General features: G+C 59.4%; 1 pseudogene; it reads right to left on the reverse strand.

Moving 5' to 3' along the window:
- Positions 1–282: 282 nt before the first annotated feature.
- Positions 283–374, reverse strand: LOC123629134 (annotated as a pseudogene).
- Positions 375–6,321: the final 5,947 nt, after the last annotated feature.

Here is a 6,321-nt window from a genome sequence, read left to right on the forward strand (position 1 = left end):
GGGGCCGGGCTCCTCGACGCTATGCCAGCGGTCACCGCCAGAGGGCTCCGTCCTCGCGGACTTCTCCACTCTTTTCTTTTCGTCTCCCTCCTCCCGCCCCGTCCCCGCCCCCCCCCCCCCCCCGCTAGCTCGCTCGCTCGCTCCTTCTTCCTTGCTTCGCTTCCAACCCCCCCCCCCCGCCCCCTGTTTTCCTCCGCACGCGCGCAGTTATCAGGCTCACGAACTCTCCCGGGGACCTGGCGTGACTTTCATCGCAAACCGCCCCCCCCAATCATGGTTTCACGTCACGCGGGGGATGTGCCGACACAGCAGGAGGCACACCTCACACGTGCGTGTGAACACGCAATCACCACGTTTATGAACTGGAAAGGGATCTGTCGGGTGTGACTTTGCGATCACTTCCCCTCCCCCCACCCCCCGCTGAGAATGAGTTTCCCCGGCCTCCTGTGGCCGCCTGGTAATCGCCTGCAGACGCCGTGACCCGGGTCCGCCACAGGTTGCCCTCGGCTTCCCTTCGCGCAGTGCCCTGGGGTCCACCAGATGTCTCTGGCCAATTGGGGCCGTAGTGTGCCCTTGACGGTGTGGTCACTAGGTGTCGCTCCGCGCTCAGTATTCTTCCTTCTCGCTGTGACTTTGGTCTCTTTTGTTCAAAACTTCTTTCTTCCTTCCTCTTTTTTCCCTGTTTCCATTCTCCCTTTTTCATCTCTTTCTCTCTTTTTGTTGCTTTTTTCGCGGCACATGGGTGATGTGTGTGTGTGTGGGTGGGTGTGTGTGTGTGAGAAACGCGGCGTGAGGGAGAAGACACATCTCACACGTGCACGGGAACACCCGATCGTCACGCTTCAGAGTACCGACCGATGGATCTGGTACCGAATTTTTAATAGTTTTCTTCTCTCTCTCTCTCTCTCTCTCCCTCCCTCTCTCTGTCTCTCTCTCTCCCCCCCTCCCTCCCTCTCTCTCCCTCTCTCTCTCCCCCGTGTCTCTCTCCCCCCCTCCCCCTCGCCCTCTTCTTCTCCCTCTCCCTCTCTCTCTCTCTCCCCCTCTCCCTCTCCTCCTCCTTCTCTTCCCTCCCTCCCTCCCTCTCTCTCTCTCTCCCCCTCTCCCTCTCCTCCTCCTACTCTTCCCTCCCTCCCTTTCTGTCTCTGTCACTCTCGCCCTGTCTCCTTCTCTCCCTCTGTCTCTCTCTCTCTCTTTCTTTTCTTTCTCTTTCTTCTTTTCTTTCTCACAGGGTCTCGTTCTGTTGCCCTCGCTAGAGTGGCGTGGCGTCAGTCTAGCTCACGGCAACCTCAAACTCCTCGACTTAAGCGATCCTTCTGCCTCAGCCTCCCGAATACCTGGGAATACCGGCACGTGCCACCGTGCCCGGCTAAGGTTGTTTATATCTATTTTTAATTTTCCAGATAATTTATTTCTCTCTCTTTGTAGGGACGGGGAGGGGCGGGGCGGGGCGGCGGCGGTGTCTCGCTCTTGCTGAGGCTGGTCTCCAACTCCTGACCTTGAGCGATCCTGCCGCCACGGCCTCCCAGAGTGCTAGGATTACAGGCGGGAGCCACTGCGCCCGGCCGTTTTTTCTATTTTCTATTTTTTTTTTTTTTTAATTAGTTAAGACTGACGGTGAGCACTGCTTGCCTGTGTTACTCCCTAGAGCTGACGGGTGAAGTCCCCAGCCTGTATCCCGGGGGGCCGTATGTCTCTTTATTACAAAAACATCGCTTTGACTTTACCCCCTGCGACGCCCCCGCCCCCACCCCCACCCCCACCCCCGACCCACAACCAGGGACAACGGTGTGTACGTCCTCATCGACACATTATTTATGGCATTGGGGGAGGGGGCAGCAAAGGAAATACTGGTCCTGTAGAAGAAACATTCCCTCGCTCCACCGGTGGCTCCAGTATGAACTTTATGTCCCAGAACTTGATTCTGCTCTCCCTTTTAGTAGTAGGACGGTGACCACTGCACCGGCACCGGCACCCCCCACACCAGCAGCCCCCCCGCCCCCCTACCCCCACACCGCCACCACCACGACCACCACCATAATTTTTCTATACCTTGTTCGATTGGGGGATTTCTTTTTTGTTGTTGTTGAGGCAGAGTCTCCCTCTGTTGCCCGGGCTAGACTGAGTGCCGTGGTGGCAGCCTAGCTCACCGCAACCTCAAACTCCTGGGCTTCAGCGATCCTACTGCCTCAGTCTCCCGAGTATCTGGGACTACAGGCATGCGCCAGCATGCCCGACTAATTTTATGTGTGTGTGTGTTTGTGTGTGTGTGTGTGTGTGTGTGTGTGTGTGTGTGTGCGTGCGTCTGTGTGTGTGTCGGTGTACATGCATATACCGGAACGTGGCCCGACTGCAGTGACACCAGCTATGTTAAGTCGTTCTCTGGGTAGGGAAAGAACTTAACCGGATAGGCCCCATCGATCGCTTGTCTGTTCTGATAGTTTCGTGGCAGCCGTTTCTTGCCCCTTTCTTTTCTCTCTCTGTCTCTCTCCCCCGCCCCCACCCCCACCCCCCAATTCTTTCTAAGAAGACATTTAGGATGTCAGATTCTGGCCACGTGTCCCCCTGGGCACAGGGGGCCAGCAAAGACAAAGGTCTTTGGTGCCAAGTGTTCATTCCACGGTGACAGATATTGCCACGCTTCTACTGTCCGGGCCTTGAGATCGTCAGTGGGTCAACTGTGAAACTCCCTGTACTCGACTTCCCTCTCGGGTAGGTCCCCGTCCCAACCCGCCGGCTCCTAGCACACACCCAGTGTCACTCTCTCCTCTCGGGATAAAGTTCCAGATGATCCGATCCGCTCCAAGGAGGAAGGGGAGCTGACCGGGCCGCCCACTGTGCGCCCCACCCCCACCCCTCCCCACCCCCGTCATAGGGTCCCTTCTTTTCAGGCTGACACTGGCACCGGTTGTCGGGTGTCACCTAGCGGCCACTCTGATCAGCCATCGTGATCGCGGAAAGCCAGGTGACGTTGGGAGTTTAAGAGCTGACTCCCCGGGGCGGGGTGGGGGCTGGAGGGCGGGGCGTGGTTCGGATCAGCGGCGGGGAGTAGAGCACGACCGGTCCCACTCCCTTCTTCCTGGGCCCGCAGCTCTGGGCCCCGCCCGAGGCAGCCCTCGCCTCTGGCGGCTCTCCGCCCACCCGCCCTGTTGTCTGCGGGAGGCGCCCCTCCTCCCGCTCCCTGCCTCCTCCCGGGACCATAGGCCTGTGCCCCTAGGTTTTTTTCTTTTTTTTTCACCCTTGTGTTCGTCTCTCTTTTATCTTGTTTTGTAGGCTTACTGAATATCATCTCGGATAAAAATTTAAATCACAGAATGCCTCATATTATATAACAAGACGTAGCGTTTTATCCTACGCCGAGAACGATGCGTTTTTCTCTTCGGGGTCCATTTTCCTGTCCTGGAAGAAATACGAAGTTGCCCGTGATCCTTCCCCCATCATCTTCCAGTTTCCTCGACTCGGAAACACTGTGAACACGACGTATTCGATCGTATATCTCTGCGTGTGCACGTGGGCGCCCATACCTATTTCTTTTCGGCACCGGGCTCATATCTTTTGGCACCTAGGGGGGAAAAAAGAAGAAACCAAAAAGGGACAGAAAGATGTTCTGTCCTTTTACGCTCTCCTCCCCCAACCCCCCCAACTTTTGGGAACTCGTAGTCTGGCCTATGTCCCCACGGCAGGTTAAATCTTTTCTTAAAACTCCCAAGTGGTCCCCTGCCCCCCAGGTGGGTGGCCGGCAGAGTTCACAGGCTTTGCTTTTGGCAGAGCCTGGACCATTGAAATCATTAACCTCAATCATTGCTAAAGCTGAGAACCACACGCTCCCCCCACCCATCCCTACCCACCCCCATCCCCCGCCTCCCGCGCCCTTTAAAAGCTCTCTATTTCTGCCTAGCCCTCTGTTCGGGAAGTTTGGGGGTTTGAGATGGGAAGGTCTACCTGATTTCCTCCTTTACCGGCCAAATAGACTCCCTCTTTCCTTCCTCCTCACACAGCTTGTCCTCGCTATTTGCCTCGTGGGCAAGCGGCCGAGTTTTCGGTAACACCGAGACTTCTAAGCTGTGTCGTCGGTCTTCTTTTCTTTTTACTTTCTTTCCTCTTTTCTTTTTCTGTCTTTTTTTTTTTTTTTTTTTTTTTTTTGAGACAGGATTCCTTTCACTCTGTCCTCTCCCAGCCAGGCCGCCTTGGCCTGATTGTAGCTCACGGCAAGCTCCAAATCCAGGGCTTAAGTGATCCTCTCTGCCTCAGCCTTGTGAGCAGTTGGGACTATAGGCAGATGCTGCCACACCAGGCAAAATTTTTCTTTTTTTATATTTTGTTGGTAGAGACGAGGTCTCATCGTGTTACCCAGGCTGGTCTCCGGCTGCTGGGCTCAAGTCATGCTCCCGTCTCTGCCTCCCAAGTTGCTGGGGTCACAGGCATGAGCCACCGTGGCCAGCCAGGTTATTGAAAGGCGATCACTTTGCTATCCTGATACGAAACCCCAAATGTGCGAGTGTAAGGCACCAGACGGAGGGAGTCCCCGCACCACATTGTCACGGCCGTTGAGGGTGGCTCACGAAAAAGCTGGGATGGGGGTACACGGGAGTGATCAAGGGGATATATTCTAGTGGGATAGCGGAAATATAGAATGTCCTGAAAAACACCAAGTGTCAGAATGCCACAGCAGTCAGTGGCTCACAAGCTTCCGTTCCATTGTGTCATGGTAGGCGGCTTACTTTTCTCCTCCTCCCTCGGGATGAGTAAAGCCTGACATAGAAAATGTCTACGTCTCATCCAAATCCGTCAAGACGATGGAAGGGGGAACTGGGAGAGGAATAAAGAAAAAACCAGGAAGAAGCAAATCCAGGGAGAAGGGGGAGAAGGGGGACGAGGAGGAGCAGGAGGAAACTGCCTCCCCTGCCCCGGTGCTACCCAACGATACGTGAAGAATGGCCTCTTCCCTCCTCTCCCCCCCCCCCCGCAACTGTGCCTGGAGGTGTACCCTACGGCTACGGTCCTAAAAGAATGTATGACTACTTATAATAATGGAAGAAATGCGGTCTGATAGGTCTTTGTGCAGTGGGACACCTACCCGGCCAGGGCACTCACGGTGAATGGAGCTTGCAGGGCGGGCGGGAGGTTGCTCTGGGTGAGTCTGTGAGTTAGAGCGCCCCTCGTCCTGGGAAACGGGGTGCGGCCGGAAGGGCGGCCGCCCCCTCGCCCGTCACGCAACGCACGTTCGTGGGGAACCTGGTGCTAAACCATTCGTAGACGACCTGCTTCTGGGTCGGGGTTTCGTACGCAGCAGAGCAGCTCCCTGGCTGCGATCTACTGAAAGTCAGCCCTCGACACAAGGGTTTGTCCCGGCGGGCGGGTGCGCGCGCGCGCGCGCGTCCGGCCGGCCGGCGGCGGCCCCTCGGGGCGCGGGTCTCCCCGGGTCCGTCGGTCACCGCCTCCTCGGCCCCCTCCCGTCGCTCCGGCCCTCCGCGCTGCCTCGGCCCCTCCCGCGCCAGGGCTAAGGCGGGGCGGGGGGGGGGGTGCGCGCGCGGGCACGCGGTGTGTCGGTCGGGGGCGCCGGGGAAGGTGGAGGGGGCGGCCCTCCCCTCCCCTCCCCTCCAGGCCGCGCCCGGAGTCACGCCTCGGGGTGGACCCCGACCCCCACCACGCGGCCTCCTCCCCGCGCGACCCCGCCGGGGCTCGTCCTCCGGGCTGGGACCCGGGGTTCCCGGGAGGAGCGCGATGGTCGGTGGGTGGGGGAGACGGGGCGACCGAGGCGCCGGCGGGGGAGGGGCCGCGCCGGTCTGGCCGCCGCGGCCCTCTCCGTCGCCGCGGGGGCGGAAGGGGTGGCCCTCCGGTCGGGGGACCGGCCGGTCCCCCCCGCCCTTCTTTCCCCCGAGAGTCGGGGTCGACCAGGAGGCCGGCGGGCCCCCGTGAGGGTAGGACGGCGGGGACCCGCTGTCTCCGCGCTCGCGCCCCCCGCCGGCGCCGCGCGCGGACGCCGCGGTACGCGGGGTCGACCAGATGTCCCCGTCACACTCAGTCTCGGCGGGACCGCGGCCGGGGCCGGGCTCCTCGACGCTATGCCAGCGGTCACCGCCAGAGGGCTCCGTCCTCGCGGACTTCTCCACTCTTTTCTTTTCGTCTCCCTCCTCCCGCCCCCGTCCCCGCCCCCCCCCCCCCGCTAGCTCGCTCGCTCGCTCCTTCTTCCTTGCTTCGCTTCCAACCCCCCCCCCCCGCCCCCTGTTTTCCTCCGCACGCGCGCAGTTATCAGGCTCACGAACTCTCCCGGGGACCTGGCGTGACTTTCATCGCAAACCGCCCCCCCCAATCATGGTTTCA

Source organism: Lemur catta, chromosome Y (genome assembly GCF_020740605.2).
Source record: "Lemur catta isolate mLemCat1 chromosome Y, mLemCat1.pri, whole genome shotgun sequence".
Lineage (NCBI taxonomy): Eukaryota > Metazoa > Chordata > Mammalia > Primates > Lemuridae > Lemur > Lemur catta.